Source organism: Phragmites australis, chromosome 5 (assembly GCF_958298935.1).
Source record: "Phragmites australis chromosome 5, lpPhrAust1.1, whole genome shotgun sequence".
In the NCBI taxonomy this organism is placed as follows: Eukaryota; Viridiplantae; Streptophyta; class Magnoliopsida; order Poales; family Poaceae; genus Phragmites; species Phragmites australis.
The window spans coordinates 12919963-12939921 of record NC_084925.1 but is presented as its reverse complement, the minus strand read 5'-3'; the positions used below and the strand labels follow the sequence as shown (position 1 = coordinate 12939921).

Sequence of the window (19959 nt, the reverse complement as noted above, 5' to 3'; positions counted from 1 at the left end):
TGAAATAAAGAAATTCCAGTGAAATTGGAAAGGAAAATGAAAAAAAAATGGGCTAGAAACCCTCAGGCCAACTGGGCTGCAGCTAGGCCCACTTGGCCGAGCAGCCCAGCCTGCCCATATCCCTTCCCTGTGAAGGGTGGGGTGGGGGTGCAGAGGTCACTACAGGAGAGAAGCACCGCGGTGGCTATCAAGTGTTAGGTTTTCACATTGATCTCTTACCTGTACGCTAACCGGATAGATTTCAACTTGATATGTTGGAGAAGCACGATGGATAAAAATATCCATTAGAATTTCTCTAGATCCATATAATAGCTATCCAAGTCGGTTGGAAAGGATAAGAAGGTGATAGCAAATTACCTATGCCCATTCATAACTGACTAATTTGCTAGTAAAATTGGTCTACTCATTGGAACACTTGTGTGGTATTTTCTTGTACAACTTCTAACACTGCAACATGAACCTCTCTCTCGCAACGGATGTCTAACAACGGAATTTGGATTCGTTGCTACCTGTACATCGCATAATATAACTTCCCAGCCAGCCCACGAACGCAAGGCCTGCGGTTAACTCCTCCTGCGGGTAGTCGATAGATTAGGGATTCACCATTCTCCACGCTGCCCGCCCCTCGCTTCCTATCTGCGACACCATCTTCCTCCCGTAGGCGCCGCGCTACCCCATAGCCAGGTCCTTCAGATCTAGCGGCGTTGAGCACAGGGCAAGCAGCGGCAGGATCTGATGGACGTTGCCGTCGTTTCCCTCGTAGCAACCCTTCTCCAATCAACGCCCCCGTGCGATTCCCTCCACCCTGCCGGACGCATGCACCTCGCCTTTGAACACGACCATGCCTGAGGTATTACCCCTCCCCTCCTCTACATGTGCATATGGATTGGTGAATGAATTTCGGAAATCACATTTGTTGCCACAATTTCTGCCTTCTGCGCGGTGGCCTGCGGAGACCCAATCTAGCATGACGACAGCCATCCGTGATGGCCTCCTCGTCTGCTATGTCGCACTCTGATAGCAACACGACGTTGTTCCCATGCTCTTCAAGGTTACATCCTTCCTCCCCTCCTCTGCTTGATTTGTTTGATTAGTACAATAATTTGCCTACCACCAATCTGTTCGTGAAAATACTCAGCACAGATGGACGAGATTTAAGACCTGCCCACCACATGTTCGATACAATGCTTCTCTGAGGTACAAATTTTTTAATTACACCGCTTTAGCATTCAGTGCTTCTTAAATATTTTCAATATCATGCTCTGGAGATTGTAAAGTGTCATCTTGAACCTAAGAAATATGCTTTCAGGAGGAAATTTATTTATGTAAAGTCTATCTTACATTTGTATGAACTCATTGAAAACTTTCAGGTTCCAGCCTTGCAAGTTTCCTAGTCTTGCACAGCATATGCACTGTTATTTCTTTACCTTCTGAATCATAAAAATTCTAATTAATTGCTAGAGCTATCATGGTAAAGTTAAGTTATTTCCTTCACGTTTACTGACAATATATACACAGGAAACTTGAAGCTCTAGTTCAAGGGCATTGTTCTCTCGATAATGGAGCAAAGTCTTTTGTACCATACACTTTACATGACATGCTTGCACAAATACCTCGGAGATAATAATTTTTAATTTCCAATCTGCAAATGAGAATGATTTCTAGTGTAGATCATCGCAACTAATTACTAAGATTATCTTTTTCTTTCAGTTAAAGTACGAGAACATTGGACCGGAGACATTCAGACATTGTGGTGTTCTCCTTTCCATACTACCATTGTTAGTGAAGTATAAGGAACCACTGTAATTTTGGTGGAGCTTCAGTTTCAGATGGGTCTGCATGAAAAAATGCCGATGCTTAACAGATCGAAGCTATGGCTTGTAACATTCTGCTTTGGGAAGATGCCTTATGTAATGTAAAATACAGGGAAATGATCAGGTGCGAGAACTCTTTCATTTATGTTTGAATCAGACTATCAGAGTACAAATATTCTTTACAATATTTCATTTTAAATTTGATGGAAAAACTGCCTGCTTATCTACAATATACAGACTTATAGCGCAATATGTCATTCTTGTCGCTGTTTCCTCACATATAATATGCAAATCGCATTTACAGATGATTGATCAACACTTTATGCACGGTTCAAAAGATAGAGATGCAGATGGGTACCCGAAGAAGTCAGATCTTGTTAAATTAAATATGCTGTATGGCTGATGACAGCCGAAGATCGACCATGTTTTTTTTATTGTTTTGGGGAAAAAGTATGCATTGTTTAGTGGATGGTTTCAGCTCAGTCGGCTGAGCTACGATAACAAGTGTATCAATATATGTACAATGTATGATACTAAATTGTTAATAAAAATTCTTTTGAGAGCTCTCATGACATGTGGGTTTGTTTTCTATTATTGTTTTCTTAGTCCATGAGGAATCTGAAGTCCAGAAAATAACTAAAATCTATATACTGTTTATCTAAACAGTATTGTGCTTGTTCTAGATAGCAACATATATATGCGTTGGTGAAACATTAATATAACCGTTGCTAGCTTGCAACACTTACTTGCACCTCTTACCAACACATATATATGCGTTGCAATAGACCCTTGCAACGCCCCCTCCTGCAACGGATACTACATGTGTTGGTATAGCCCGTACCAACGCATAATAGGGCTTCTAGTAACGCATACATTCGTTGCTAAAGGGGTGTTCTCCTTGTAGTGTAAGGAACTTATGAGCGTCCTGAGAAGGAAGACGATCTGCATCGCCTTTGCCAGGAGAGCAATGAAACTCTCCGGTAGTTTATCAAGAGGATCAATAATATCAGGAACACAATTTTTTAGATTATTGATTACTCAGTGATTCAAGCCTTCCAACAAGGAGTGCAGAATAGGAAGCTAACTAAAGATGCGGCCATGCATCCACCTTAGAGCACCAAGGAGCTATTTTAGATGGTTGACCGCTGATAGTGGAAAAAGCTATCGAGTGGAGTTATTCCCTCAATAAAAGGTATAAGTTGCATCATCCTATCCTAGAAGGCTAGACCTTAGAGTTAGCTGACAAGCACAAGCTTAAGAAGAATGCCGATAAGGAGAAGAAAAAGAAGGTTGAGGCGCCAACCATTATGGCCATAAACCACAACAAGGATTGTAGGTCTTGTTGTTTTTCTAGCAAGGGTAAGAAACCCTCATCGAAGGAGAGCACGAATAGAAGGTGGTGTCCTATTCACAAATCCGATACACATGACTTGGTTACTTGTCGTGTCATGCTTAAATAGTGGAAAAGAACTTGGGAGCAAAGTTCTGGAGTAGGCATTTTGACTCTAAACCCCGACAACATGAAGACAATGATGCAGACAATGACATGTCATTCCAGTGCAGTGAGCATACCATCAGCAGTATGTTTGGGGGTCTGCCACCTACGAGTTGAAGTGATAGTACAAGTGCATCGAATGGGAGGTCTGTGCTACAACTCGATCGGTACCAAAAAGTCCTCAAGTGGTCGGAAATTCAAATTACGTTCAACATGAACGACTGTCCTGACTCAATTAGTCACCCCGGTCATTATCCAATCGTGGTTGAGCCCACCATCAATAATTGTAAGGTAAACCGTGTTATTATCGATGGTGGGAGTTATTTGAATATCATGTTCCTTGGTACTTTGGACACTATGCAGCAACATAGAACAAAGATTAAGGCTGTGAAGCATGCCTTCCACGGCAAAATCCTAGGTTCTTCAGTCGTGCCTGTTGGCCAATTCTCGCTCCCAATCACTTTAAGAATGCTCGAGAATTTCATAACTAAAATAATTCTAGTTGACATGGCGGATTTCAAGACAACATACAATGCTATTCTTGGACAGCTAACCCTGACAAAGTTCATGGCTGGTGCTCATTACCTGTACCAATGCATGAATTTTCCGTGGCCAAAAGGAGTATTCACGATGCATTGGGATAAGCATATGACTCTGAAGTGCGACAAGAAAAGTCTTAAGCTAGTTAAGCAGTTGCCTTTGCATGATGTTAATTTTGTCCAGACGGAATCCAAGCATTTCATGCCTAAGATAACTCATAAGCCCAATGATGACACCATGTATGTCTAGATAGGCTCTATGGTGGATCCTAAATAGAAACTCAAGATCATCACCTTTCTCTGGGCAAATGCAGATGTGTTCCCGTGGTAGTCATCTAACATGCCTAGAATCCTTACCAAGGTGATTGAGCACATGCTAGCTATTCAGCCTAGATCAAAACATGTTCGGTAGAAACTCCGTTATTTTACTAGTGATCGTCGAGAACCCATTCGGTAGAAAATCAGTAAGCTCTTGAAGGTGGGCTTTATATGAAAAGTCATTCACCCCGTGTGGTTTTCCAATCCTTTGATGGTGAAGAAGGCCAACAACAAGTGTACAATGTGCATGGATTTTACCAACCTAAAAACTGCATGCCCAAAGGATCTTTTCCACTTCTGAAAATCAACCAACTAGTTGACTTAACCTCTGAGCGTGAGTTAGTTTCCTGCATGTGTACTTGGGCTATCATCATATTAGTATGTGTAAGGAAGGTAAGGACAAAACCTCATTCATCACGCCTTTTAGAGTTTATTGCTATGTAAAGATGTCATTTGGCTAAAAAGTGATGGAGCTACTTATCATCTATGTGTTTAGATTACTTTTTGATAGTCAAATAAAAGGAATCTTGAGGTATACATTGACGATGCAGTTGTTAAGAGTAAGGTCAAAGAGGATCTACTCTTTGGTTTATGAGAAACCTTTGACAATCTCAGGAAACATCGGATGATGTCGAATCCTGATAAATGTGTTCTCAAAGTTTCCTCAGGAAAGCTGGTCTAGTTCTTAATGTGCAGTCGAGGCATCGAGGCCAACCCCAAGAAGATAAAAGCTATCGAGGATAATCCATCTCCAAGCACAACAAAAGAAGTCCAAAGGAGGACATGATGCATGGCTTCACTAAGTCGTTTTATTTCCCGGTTAGACGAAAAAGGATTGCCTTTCGTTAAACTTTTAAGAAATCAAGAAGGTTTCAAGTGGATCGAACAAGCAGAGTCAGCATTCTAGGACCTCAAGAGATATCTTTCTTCTCCTCTTGTTCTAACATTGCCTCATACGGGAGAAGATCTATTACTATATATCATGGCCATGCCACAAGCCGTTAGTATAGTTCTCTTGGTTGAACGGGGAACAGTCAAGAAGTAGGAGCTTATTTAGAGGCCAGTATATTATGTAAATGAAGTTCTACATGGGCCCAAGGTACATTATACTTATGTACATATACTTCTCTATGTTGTCCTTATGACTTCATGTAAGCTTCAACATTATTTTCAATCGCATAAGATTGCTGTTGCATCAACCTTCCCGCTGGGAGACATTCTTTGTAATCAGGAAGAAGTCGAGAGAATAGCTAAGTGGTTAGTAGAACTTGGGGAGTTGGACCTTTACTTTGTTCCCTGAACAACTATTAAATCCTAGGTGCTAATCGAATTTGTTGTTGAAAGATTAAACTCTACGCCTAATAGTGAACACGAGCATGAAATCTAGGAACAGTGGATAATGCATTTTGATGGCTCATTGACACCTCAAGGCACGAGGGCTAGGGTAATTTTGACAACGCTAACTAGGGAGACACTAAGTTATGACCTTCAGATTGATTTTCCTCCCACAAATAACATGGAAAAATATGAAGGATTGTTGGCTGGTCTTTGAGTAGCTATTTCACTCAAAATTCGATGATTTCTCGTGAAGGGAAATTCACATCTAGTCAAAAATCATGTCAAGAAAGAATACAGATGTTTGACCTGACCACGACCGCATACCTTTCAGAGGTTACAAAAATTGAACATCATTTCATCAGACTAGAAGTACAATACATCCCAAGAATGGATAATTTCCTAGTTGATAGGCTAGTGTCACGTCCCAAAATTTTTAATCACGCAATTAAGCATAATCATGCTTTTTAAGTATTATGTTTAATTTTACGTAATTATAATTTGAAATATTAATGCAATTCGTTTGAAATCATTTAGATAAGAGAAAGAAATCCGAGAAAGAAAAGGATTGAATTCGTAGCGAAAATTGTCTCCTTTCTCTAACACGTGGGCTCCACACCTCACCCACCCTCCAACCACTCAAGTGGCAGCCCCCACCTGCCCACTCTCTCTCCTCCTCACTCTCCCTCACGTCTCCACCCGAGCTCCCTCTCCCTCTCACTCCCCACTCTCTATTTCTTCCAAAATCCGAGCTCAAGTGAAGGATTGAAGGTATGCATATGGTACCATTGCATTCTAGAGCTTATAAGCTACTCATCCATCCAATTCATTTTTGTTTTCTCGAAAGATTCAAACTGGATTTGATATCTTTTGGTGTTCTAGGTTGAAGCACAAGGAACACCAGAGTTCTTCGATTTCCCTCCATTTCCTCCACTTCCCGGTGATCACCTAGCTCCACAAGCATCTTGAGTAAGTCTCTTAGGCTCCCTATGGCAATAATTCATGGTTTGGTTGGTCGATTTGGAGTTTTAGCAAAATTTATGAGTTTTTGAGGTTTTGGAACAAAATGAGGATTTAGATGAGATTTGATTTAGGAATTGAGTTGCTAGGTGGTTAGTTAAGTTCTAGACTCTCTAAATTCTCCCAAACATATCCCCTTTGGAATGAAAAAGATCGTAAATCGATTCGGCAAAGTTTCTCCTCAAATAGGAACAATTCTGGAAAGTTCGAAACCTCCGGAAAATTATCCGGAGGTTCCGCAGTCCGGAACCTCCGCAGAAAAGTACGTATAGTCCGCAAAAGTGCGGAGGTTCCGCAATTACTGTTCATCAGGCGCGTTGAGGCTTGTAAAATTCATAATTAATTCATCCGAACTCCAAACGACGTGAGACTAGTTGTGTTAGCTTCGTATGAGTGTGAACTACGTTTTAAAAATGTTGGAACTCAAGAAAATAGTTTTGAGAATTAGTGAGTTATTTAAATGTGTTTTGCCTTGTTTACTTCAGGGTTAGTTGTTGCTAGGTCCTAAAATTATGAAACCACTTTTGTTAGCCTTGTATTAACATGCTCTACACATTAAAAATACTATGAGCCATGAGATGAGTGTTTGAATTTCGTTGGTTAATGAAATACGTGCTGAGATTTAATGAGTCATTGAAATAGTTTCAATCTTTAACATTGCATAATTAATTGAATCTAAACCCCTTATATAGTGTATGACCATGTTTAGGTAGAGTGTGTCTAGTGTTCAAGTTGAATCGATCAACGAATCGGTGAAAACACATTTCCTGTCAATGTCTGGAGTGTTCGAACAAAGTTCGGAGGGTCCGCACATGCCCGAAGTATCCGGAGAATTCTCCGGATAGTCCGGAGTTTGCCTTAGTTGCGCAAATGTCCGGATGTTCCGTATAATTTTGCGGATATTCCGCATATGTCTGGAGGTTCCGCATTTTCGGCAACTTTTCAAATTGGTTTGAGTGCCAATTTTGTTCTAGCTCGCATGTTTGCACTTTTAGCATGTTTTACGCATCTTAGGGCATGCATTGTTGCATTTCATCCATACTCATGGCATTGCACGCATTATTCTTTTTAGAGAACGCCGATCCGATGATTCCGACAAGCGAGGGCGATCCCGAGGCACCCCACCTTTCTAATCTAGGGCAGCAAGGCAAGTGTCACATCCCAAATTCTATAATCACATGATTAAGCTTAATCATGCATCATTAGCATCGTAATTAATTTCATGGTAAATTATTTTGGCGCATTAGAGCACTTCGTTTGAAATTAATTGGATGAGAGAAAGAAATTCGGGAGAGAAAAGAATTGAATTCGCAGTCAAACGGACTTCTCTCTCTTGTACGTGGGCCCATTGGCCGGCCCCACCATCTCTCCTCCACTTGGGCAGCAGCCCCACCTGCTCCCTCACTCCCCCACGTGCTCCTCTCTCCTCTCCCAATCAGCCACACCTCAGGTTGCTGCCCTCTCTCTCCTCTCTCAAGCACTCTCTCCCTTTCTCCTTTAAATCCGCGATCTAGGAGCCGAATCAAGGTATGCATGTGGTACCATTGCAATCACAAGCTCATAAGCTTCCCATCCCTCCAATTTGTTTGCTCTTTCCCTAAGGATTTGGGCCGGATTTTATGTCTTTTGGTATTTAGGATCGAAATGTGAAGAACACCGGATTTCTTCGTCTCCCGAGCAATTTCCTCTGTTTCCTTCTTCAACCAATGGTCCTCAAGCTCAGCAAAACATCTTGGGTGAGTCTCCTAGGCTTCCATGGCATGGATGCGCGAATTGGTTGGTCGAAATCCAAGAATTTGGAGTTAGAGTTGAAGTTCATGAGTTCTTGATGAATTAGAAGCAATAGCCGAGTTTTGGTCGATTTCTGCATATACATGTTGTCCTACGCGGTAGAGGAAGTCAATGTGATGCTCTAGGTCTAAGTCTCCACTCCAAATGTCGCCGAAATCATCGCGGTGAGCTCCCAAAGTGCTCCCCATGACTCCCAGCGGTCTGACCGCCACCCCAAGGTCGGTCAGACCACCAGGGGACAAAACCCTTTGCACGGGGGTGGTTTGACCGCATTTTCGGCGGTGTTACCACGACTCTTGGCGGTCTAACCGCTGTATACCCAGACATCACAGTTACTGCTTGCTGAAACTTGTAAAATTCATAATAAATTCTCTATAACTCCAAAAATTATGAAACAAATTTTTTTGGTTTCATAATAACCTACTATACCTATTAAAAATATTTTCAGCCATGAAATAATGAATTAAATTTCTGAGATTAATTAATTAGGTTAAAGCTTCATTAATTCACCGTTAATTCATCATAAGTCCAAATTGATAAATCCAATTCTACTAGTTTCCTTATGACTTTTTATATCTAGGAAAAATATTTTCATCCATTATATGCATATTGTGGCATATATTTGCACGTCATTCATACTCATTGCATTGCACGCGTTATTCTTTTTAGAGATCGCCGAACCGATAATCCCGACAAGCGAGGGCGATCTGGAGGCACCCCACCTTTGTGAGCCAGTGCATCAAGGAAAGCATCTATCATATTGCACCGGGTTAACTTGAAATCTAAAATGTTAAATATGCTTATGTATGTATGCATGTGTCGTCGGGTACCCTTGGGTAGAACCTAAGCCGTTGCATTTCTTCTACCTTGGTCACCTATTTGTGTATGTTCCTTGTAGCCTAGAAATGATATTGTGTCTAGGTGTAAACTCAACTTATATGCTTAGCAATGCATTAGGTCATCGGTAGAAGACGAATGGCAGCGTACTCCATTGTTCGCGAGCTTAGGGTTGCTCCTGTCTTACAGTTATGTTTATGGTTACAAATACTTGATGTTGAGGTGGTTGAGATGTGGTGGTTGGTTGAGTGGTGAGTATGAGGCGATGTGTGAAAGGTGCTAGAAGGGTGTTTAGCCTGCCCGGATGTGGAGTTCCCCTAGGTAGGACGGTAGAGGAAAACCGGGCACCGTAGACCGCTTGCACCGGTTAAGCACCGATCATCGGTGTAGTCAGCTTTAGCACTTACCTTACTCACCACATTCCGATCTAATGGTAAGGCAAGCCGAATACCTTCGCAGCTGTGGCTTTGTGGGGCCTGAACAACGACGGTGTGAGCGGGCGGGCTTGTAAGCGGTACTAGTTTGCTCCGGGAGTAGTTCTGGTACCACCATGCCGGGTGTTGCATGTCGCACATGGTTGGGGCAGGTTGGGAAAGGTTGTCACGGGTACCCTCTTGTGTGCACTTTAGTGGGTGGCACAAGCCGTATGGACCTCATGTCATGTGGGTCCAGGAGTATCCCCTGCAGGGTGTAAAAAAAACAGTTCGAACTGCTGCGCTCTCAGTTATTAGCATGTCTATCGCTTATCTGCACCGGTCGTAGAGTTCTCGTTGTGGTTTGTGGATGATGGCATGAGGTTGGTGGTTGGGCATGTGATTATGGTCTGGGTACGGTGGTTGGTGGTTAGTGGTTCGAGTTGGCACTTGTTCACATTGATATACTTGTTGTTGCTTTTACATATGCTCAATTGTTGGTTATGGCAGGGTAGTTTCATATAAGTTGGTTAAGTTAGTTTCTCACACCTATGTCTAGGATGCTTACCGCTTAATTAACTTAACCATGTTTAATTCTTGCTACCAGCTTAATGCATGATACTTGGAGTCAGGAATATATATACCTATACTATGTAAGAGTTACGAGTACCTTCGTACTCATGGTGCTGCCCTTAAGTTGATGCAGGTTCTCAGGTTGGTGAGGAAGAGGCGGTGTTCGGCTACTTTGTGCCTGCCGATCAGGGTAGCGGGCAGGAGTAGCACTCTCTACTCTGAACTCGGTACTTTTGGGACGGTGCCTAAGGGCATGTGGCGCCGTTTGCCTTTGTTGTATAGGTTTATCTTCCACTGCGTAGTTGTTGTTTCCTTTTGATGTAAATTGTGGAAACAACTGCATGTTTAAAGTCTTGTAATATAAATGTTTAATTACCTGCTCTTTATTAAACTGTGTTGTGATGAACATGTTGGAAGGCATGTGTTCCGATCCTTGGACACAAAACACGTGCCGGGACTGCCGGAGCGGTATTTTGATTAATCGTCGAGGTTGTGATTATGTTAATGATCCGCCTGATAATTAGTTCGAATACTGTTTGGTCGGGTCCTCACAGCAAGCAACTAACATATTTCACCCATGTCAAATTTAAAGCCTCGATTGATGAATATACTTATGTATGTATGCATGTGTCGGGTACCCTTGGGTAGAACCTATGCCAATTGCATCTTTCTACCTTGGTCAATTGTTCAAGTAATTTCCTTGTAGCCTAGAGATGGTGTTATGTCTAGGTACGGGTACGATATACATGCTTAGCAATGCTTAGGTCTTTCGGTAGAAGTCGAACAATGATGTTTTCCGTTGTTCGCGAAGACCCGACCAAACAGTATTCGAACTAATCATCAGGCGGATCATTAACATAATCACAACCTCGACCATTAATCAAAATACCGCTCCGGCAGTCCCGGCATGTGTTTTGTGCCCAAGGATCGGAACACATGCCTTCCACCAGGTACATCACAGCATAGCTTAATAAAGAGCGAGTAATAAACATTTATATTACAAGTATTAAGCATGCAACTGATTTCAACAATTTACAACAAAAGCGAGCTAAGAGGAGATAAAACCCCTCAACTCCTAACCAAAAAAAGATCTACGCAGCGGAAGAAAATAAACTAAACAACAAAATAATATGGAGCCACATGCCCTTAGGCTCCATACCAAGAGCACCGAGTTCAGAGTAGAATGTGCTACTCATGCCCGCCAACCTGATCGGCAGGCACAAAGTAGCCAAACACCCCCCTCTCCTCGCCGACCTGTGAACCTGCAACAACTTAAGGGTAGCACCCTGAGTACGAAGGTACTCGTAAGTCTTACACAGTATGGGTATATATATATATTCCCGACTCCCCGACTCCAAGGATCATGCATTAAGCTGGTAGCAAGAATTAACATGGTTAAGTTAATTAAGCGGTAACCAACAAGTGTATCAAAGTATAACAGGTGACAACTTGATCACCATGTCCAGACCACCATACCGTATCCGAACCACACCCACATACCCGAACCATAACCACACCAAACCATCTCATATCCGAACCAACACCACCATAACTCCAACATAACCGATCCACACCCACATACCCGAACCATCATCCACAACTGAGACTCTATGACCGGTGCAGATAAGCGATAGACATGCTCATAACCGAGAGCGCGGCAGTTCGAACTGCTTTTACACCCTCCAGGGGGATACTGCTGGACCCACACGATATAGGGACCATACGGCTTGTGCCACTCATGAAGTGCACACAAGAGGGTACCCGTGTCAACCTTTCCCAACCAGCCCCAACCGTGTGGATCGTGCATCGCTCGGCGTGACGATGCTAGAACTACTCCCGGAGCAAACTAGCACCGCTTACAAGCCTGCCGGCTCACACCGTTGATGATAAGGACCACAAAGCCACAGCTGCGAAGGTATTCGGCTTGCCTACCATTATATCAGCGTGTGGTGAGTAAGGTAAGTGCTAAAGCCGACTACACCGACGATCGGTGCTTAACCGGTGCAAGCGGTCTATGGTGCCTGGTTTTCCTCTACCGTCCTACCCAGGGGAACTCCACATCCGGGTAGGCTAAACACCCTCCTAGCACCGCTCACACCTCGCCTCATACTCACCACTCACCAACCATACCATCACCAACAACATGTAATTGTAAACAATAGTAGATCCTATCCTCGCGAACACCATACGCCATTGTTCGACTTCTACCGAAATACCTAAGCATTGCTAAGCATAGCGAAGACCATTAGACATAGACATCACCTCTAGGCTTCAAGGAACATACATGAACTCGTGACCAAGGTAGAAGAATGCAACGGCATAGGTTCTACCCAAAGGTACCCGACACATGCATACATACATAAGCATAGGTAACACTTTAGACTTTCAAGTTAACACGGTGCAATATGATAGATGTTTGCCTTGCTGCCCTGGATCAGAAAGATACGGTGCAACGGGATCGCCTTCGGCCTCCGGGATCGACGTTCTCTAAAAAGGATCAACGCGTGCAATGCAATGAGTATGAATGAAGTGCAAATATATGCCATAATATGCATATAATAGATGAAAATATTTTTTTCCTAGATAGAACAAGTCATAAGGAAACTAGAAAAATTGGATTCATTAATTTTGGACTTGTAAAGAATTAATGGTGAATTAATGAAGATTTAACCTAATTAATTAATCTCATAAATTTAATTCATTATTTAATGGCTGGGGATATTTTTAATACGTAGAGTAGGTTATTATGAAACTAACAAAATTTTGTTTCATAATTTTTGGAGCTACAGAGAATTTATTATGAATTTTATAAGTTTCAGTAAGCAGTAACTATGCTGTCTGGGTATACAGCGGTCAGACCGCAGGTCAATCAGACCGCCAGAAACGCGGTCAGATTGCTGCCATGTAGAGGGTTTTGGCCCCTAGCAGTTTGACTGACCTTGGGGTAGCGATCAGACCGCTGGGAGTCGTCAGGGGCACTTTGGGAGCTCACCGGCGATTTCGACGGCATTTGGAGTGGGGACTTGGACCTAGAGCATCACATTGACTTCCTCTACCACGTAGGACAACATGTATATGCTGAAATCGACCAAAACTCGGCTGTTGCTTCTAATTCATCAAGAACTCATGAACTTCAAACCCCTAGCTCAAAATTCAAAATCCAACCATCCAAAAGGCGGATTCTTGTCATGGGAGTTTAGGGGACTCACCCAATGGCCTTTACTGAGATTGTGGACCGCCAATTGAAGGAGAAAATGGAGGGAAAAGCTCGGGAGGTGAAGAAATCCGGTGTTCTTCACATTCAACCCTAAACACCAAAAGACACCAAATCCGGCTCAAATCCTCCGGGAAAACGAAAATGAATTGGAGGGATGGATAGCTCATGAGCTTGTGATCGCAATGGTATCACATACTCACCTCAAATCCCTCTCTTGAGCTCGGATTTTGGAAGAAAAGAGAGAGGGAGTGAGAGGGAGAGTGAGAGGGGAAGGGAGCATGGGTGGGGGACGTGAGGGAGAGAGAGGGAGCTCGTGGGCTGCTGCCTTGAGAGAGGGAGTGGGTGAGGAGTGGGTCCACATGTGCAGCCCACAGGTAAGTGAAAAGGGTTCATTTTTGCTACGAAATCAATCATTTTCTCTCCCAAATTTATTTCGCTCATCCAAATGATCTCAAACGAATTGCATTAGTATTCTGAATTATAATTACGCAAATTTAAATATAATGCTTAAAATCATGATTATGCTTAATTGCGTGATTAAGAATTTGGGACGTGACACTTACTCATCACATGCCGATCTAATGGTAAGGCGAGCCGAATACCTTCACAGTTGTGGCTTTGTGGGCATGAATATCGACGATGTGAGCGAGCGGGCTTGTAAGCGGTACTAGTTGGCTCCGGGAGTAGTTATAGTATCGCCGCGCCGAGCGATGCATGCCCCACACGGTTGGGGCTGGTTGTGAAAGGTTGTCACGAGTACCCCCCTTGTGTGCACTTTGGCGGTGGCACAGGCCGAATGGTCCTCGTGTCGTGCGGGTCCAGAAGTATCCTCCTGCAGGGTGTATAAACAGTTTGAGCTACCGCGCTCTCGGTCATGAGCATGCTATTGTTTCATCTGCACCCAGTCGTAGAGTTTTCGTTGTGGATTTGTGGTTCGGGTTTGTGGTGGTGGTATGAACATGGTGGCTATGTGGGAGTGGTCAGAGTTGGTACTTCTTATACTTTTGATTCACATGTTGATCACATTTACTTATATTTTGTTGGTGGTGCAAGGTATTTTCATATATGTTGGTTAAGTTAGTTGCACACACATATGTCTAGGTTGCTTACCGCTTTAATTCACTTAACCATGTTTAACCCTTGCTACTAGCTAATGCATGATCCTTGGAGTCGAGCTATGTATACGTGCTCTATATTGTGTAAGACTTACGAGTACCTTCGTACTCAGGGTACTGCCCTTAAGTTGATGCAGGTTCACAGGTCGGCGAGGAAGAGGCGGTGTTTGGCTACTTTATGCCTGCCAATCAGGGTAGCGGGCAAGAGTAGCACACTCTACTCCGAACTCAGTGTTTTGGTATGGAGCCTAAGGACATGTGGCTCCATATCCTTTTGTTGTATAGTTTTCTTCCGCTGCATAGATTTGTGGGTAGTAAGGAGTTGAGGGGTTTTTGTCTCCTTCTATCTCGCTTTTGTTATAAATTGTTGGAATCAGTTGCATGCTTAATATTTGTAATATAAATATTTATTACTTGCTCTTTATTAAGCTATGTTGTGATGTACTATGTTGGAGGCATGTGTTCCGATCCTTGGGCACAAAACACGTGCTGGGACTACTGGAAAGGTATTCGGGTTAATCGTCGAGGTTGGATTATGAATAATGATCTTCCTGATGATTAATTTGAATACTGTTTGGACGGTTCCTCATAGCTAGCAAGGCTACATTCCTCGTGATCTCTGGAACCTTCTAGGGCTATCATGGAAAAACTCTTGATGCCATCTATATCATAAAGTGACGAGACAACAGAGGGAGTGGATGTCCCTAATCAGGACATAGCACTCGAGGTATCGCAAAGCGCTGATACTTCACCCGAGGTGTCGCAAAGACGTGTCATCTCACTCGAGGTAACACAAAGTGTCATTGCACCACTCGAGCTCTAACAAACCTGGATCAATAACATTTGTAGATACCTTCAAGATTGAGTCATACCTGATGATGATATCAAATCTGAAATAATTACCTAAAAGGGTATAATCAATACTCTAGTTGATGGCACCCTCTACCAAAGAGGAGCTAACAGAGTCTTAATGAAATTAATCTCTCAGACTCATGGTAAGAGATTACTTGATGAAATCCATGGAAGGATTTGTGACGCTCATGCTTCATTCGGAACTCTGGTTAGAAAGGCCTTTAGGAAGGTGTAAAAAATATCAATTCCATAGCCAATAGATCCATCAACTTGCTCAGGCGCTACAAATAATTCCTTTACCTCAGCCTTTTGCTACCTGGAGTTAGACATTCTAGGATCATTCCCATGAGCCCCTAGAGGTTTTAAAAACCTATTTTCCGCCATCGATACATTTACAAAGTGGACCGAGTGTAGCGAAAATGGCTCTATTAGGTCATGATTGTGATTTTGGTGATTAATAACAATATAGTCAATGGGACTAACATGTTTGTCAAAAATATATGTTAGTAGATCTCATGGAGGCAATACATGAAGAACCCACCGCAGTCGGGACAAAGTTGGACTAAATTGGATAAGTCCTAGGAAGATTTGCCTCACCGTATGGTCCAGTGCTCTAGGTGTTGAACTCACTGGAGCATATTTGACAAAGGGGAGAGAGGCCTGAAGACCTCACCGAAAGGTTCGGTGATCAGACAAGATACACACCAGAGCATTTTATCCAGAGAAGGTTGTAGCCATTGAAGTTGAAGATCAAAGCACCGGATGGTCCGGTGATCAATGTGTTGCACACACCGGATAATGAATAGTGCAAAGAGGCAGAACGAAGCTCAACGCATCGGATGGTCTGGTGATGAAGGTTGTGCACACCGGAGCATTATTTCCAGAGAGGGTTGCAATGACTCAGTTGAATGAAGTCAACTCACCGGATAGTCTAGTGATGAAGTGATGTGCACCGGATGCTAACACCGAAGCAATTTACACAGAGAAGAAGGAAAGGCTCGGATGGCTCAGGATAACTCACCAGATAGTCTAGTGATGGAGATGAACTATACATTGGAGTGTCCGGTGTTCATAGAGGCTTGAATGGGGTTCCAACGGCTAGTTTGTGAGAGTGTACTCACCAGATGATCGGATATTAGTACTATTGTTCTCATCGGATCTAACGGTGTTAACCACTTTCCTGAGCCGTTCGGTTAACGGCTAGTGCGCAGGTTTGAAGCTATAAATACTCCTCCACTCAGTCATTTAAAGGTGTGGCATGCTGCTGGAGTCTAGAGGAAGCTCATACACATTTGATAAGACATCCAAGCTAGCAAAGTGCTTAATGTAATTATCCAAGATGATTAAGCATAAGATTAGTGAGTGATTAGTGCTTATAGACCTAGAGAGAGTGTTGCTAGGTGATTGCTTCCTAGAGAGTGGATCAAGAAGTGATCCAACCTTGTACCAAGTAGTATGTCGGTACCTTGGAGTCTTAGTGACTCGTTGGCAAGCTTGTTGACCCTTCGACTTGGTGTGGATTGGCGATAAGGCGATTGTGCAGGGACGCGGAGACCCTTGCCTAAGTGGCTCAAGCTCCGAAGTGATCACGGCAGTAAGGGACCGGAAGAGAGGCTTGTGGTGAGGCTTTACCTTGGTGGCTTGGTGACTCATCCGGGTTGAAACCTTATCTTTGTGACTTGGTAGCTCAATAGCCGTGATCGGGTGCCGACCGAGAGCATATCCTTGGTGCAGCTCCAACGTGGACTAGAGGTGGCATTTCTGTCATTGATACTACAAGAAAAAATCCTTGTACCAAGTTTACTCTTTTTACCTTATTTACGTTTTCGCATTTACATTCTTGCAGTTTACCTTTGTAGATAGGTTGCAAGCGCTTTGATCGATAGAGTAGACACACTAGATAAACCTAAAGCATATCTAGATAGAATTTGATATAGGTTTATTTTGTGTTGTTTTTTGAGCCAAAATAGTTCTAAGTGTCCTAATTCACCCCCTCCCTCTTATGACGTCACTGATCCTTCTATTGGTATCAATGCTAGGGCTCACATCTAGCTCTACAATTTGTGTTAGAGCTTTACACCTTTCACAAGGTTTCGCCAATTCAAGTGGCATTTGAGCCTTAGTCTCATTATGATCAGTTAGGCTTCACTGCCTAGTGAGTCATGATGTTCAGGGTTGGGATGAATTCACATAGTGCTCCACTTTTCGATGGCACAAGCTTCCCTCGGTGAAAAATTCTAAAGTATTGTTATTTGCAAGTCCGAGGGTTGGATATTTGAAGAGGCACCGAGGATGGGATGAGACCTTGCATCACCAACAAAGAGAGGCAATTAGATGCATTGGTCAAGAGTATCTTTTTATTATCTATATGTGTTAATTTATTTAATCATGTTTATTCTCTCACCAATGCATATGATATTTGGAATAGTCTCATTGAAATACATGAAGGCACACAGTATGTGCGCAATGAGAAATATCATGTATTTGTTACTAAGCTCAATGGCATTAAGCAATTACCCCATAAAAGTGCTAATGATATGTACTCATGTTTGAATATTCTTGTCAATGAGATCAATGGGTTAAGTTTAACGTCAATTGAAGATGATCAAGTGGTGAGAAGAATACTTCATGCTCTTCTTCCGAAGTACAAGTTGATAGTCTCCATCATCTACGACAACAATTGCATCAAGAAGATGACTCCAAGTCAAGTGCTCGGCAAGATCACCGCCCATAAGATGTCAACGAACATAGGGGTAGAAGCTTCTTCCTCATCCGACACCAAGAACCTTGCTCTCACAAGCAAACAAGCTCAATGCCAGCACATGAAGGCAAAGATGAGAAGACAAGAGTAAGAGTCAAGCTCAAGAGAACATGATGGTGATCAAGATGAAGAAAGCGATGAAAAGTATGATCAAAGCACATCAAGTAATGAAGAATATGATCCTAAGATAGTCAAGATCTTCTTAAAGTTAGAGAAGAATATGAAGAGGATCAATGCCAAGGTAGATCATCATATATCCATTAAAGACTTGATCAATACAATTGATCACATCAAGAAGGAGAAGAAGACCAAGATCAAGAAGAGGGAGACAAAAGGGAGAGCCAAGGCACTTGCTACCATAGGAAGATGGGTGAGTGATGATAAAGATTCAAGCTCAAGTGATGAGATCATCACCATCCATTCCTCCAAAAAAAAGTTCTTACTCAAGATCATCATCACGAAAGTCATCACACAAGTACCTCATGGACAAAGATATGTATAGCAATATAAGTGATGATAAATTCGATGAGGATTCCCTCCTATGATGAACTCCTTCATTTGATCAATGTGCAACAAAGGGCCCTTAAGAAACAATCTAAAGAGCTTAAGAAATTTAATACACTTAATGATATTCATGCTATCTTTGTATCTAATTATGAACAATTATTGTGCAGATTTAATTTGCAAAACAAGGAGCATGAAGAACTTAAAGCTAAATTTGAGTGCATTGAATCTCAAACTAAGGTCCCTTTGAAGCAATCTAGCTCTCTATTTAATTCCAATCCAAAAGTGGATACTTCTACTTCATGTGATGATTTAATTGCTTTATCTAGCTCATCCTTTAGCAATGAGGTTTTAGTCGAGAATGTTGTTGTAAAATCATCTAACAACCTCAATGATGAGCTTAAGCAAGAAGTGGAGAAACTCAAGAAGGACTTGGCGAGTTTAAAGGACAAAGGACATACCCAATCTCCTTAAGATAATCATGCTATCATGGTGAAGAAGTTTACGGAGGGATCCACTATGACATGCTTCAAAGCCATTAACAAGGCTACAAGTCCTTCCAATGCAAACAAGTGAAGAAGGAGACCAAGGAGAATAAGAAGATGGCGAATCTCTCAAACAAGACCTCCAACCTCTACACTAAGCCCAACTACAAGATCAAGACCAAGAATAACCACTACAAGCTCAAGAAGAAGGATTATTGCAAGGTGATTGGACACATAGTTTGGAGAAAGGATTGGAGGTGAAACCAACTCATTTAGGTGCCCAAGAAAGTCATCACCAACATGAAGGAGCCCTAATCGGTTTGGGTTCCCAAGAAGACTTGAAGCTCGAAGCGGCTATGGAGATTTGGAGACTTGGCTTACAAAATGAAGTGAAGATTCAAGCAAAGAAGCTAAGTAAATAAGATAGGCGCATTGATGAAGATCATGATCATCACATACCCAAATTCCCATACAAAGGTAAAAGAAGTAAGTGTATCTAGGTTCTTGTTCATGCGTTTTGTTTTGTATCTAGCTCATTTGTCTTGTGTAGGATTGCATATGTTTATTTCAATTTATTGCAATTCCTACTATAGGTTTTCATATTGTAGGTTGCTTGTGTTTATCTCTAACCATGAGCAACCTATATGGTTTATTAGTTGTAGGTTCATTTCTTGGCACTAGTTTTTACAATTTGTATCGTTTATGTGCCATGATCCAATATATCTGATAAATCATTAGTGCTATCAGTAACAAGTGCACATATATATCTCACAAGTATTCAAAACTTGTATGCACATATTTAGGGGGAGTATATCCTATAGGTTATGATTTTGAGACTAACATGTGTTTCTAGTGACATCTTTTGTAGTCTCATGGAGCAATCAACATGT

At 42.2% G+C, this 19959-nt stretch overlaps 1 long non-coding RNA gene across 1 annotated transcript; it reads left to right on the top strand.

Annotated features, from left to right (window-relative positions):
• Positions 1-560: 560 nt before the first annotated feature.
• On the top strand, positions 561-2714 carry LOC133918800 (uncharacterized). The gene is made up of 3 exons (XR_009909839.1): positions 561-1197; positions 1711-1938; positions 2119-2714. It is a non-coding gene; the product is annotated as an uncharacterized LOC133918800 (long non-coding RNA).
• The last annotated feature ends 17245 nt before the right edge of the window (positions 2715-19959 follow it).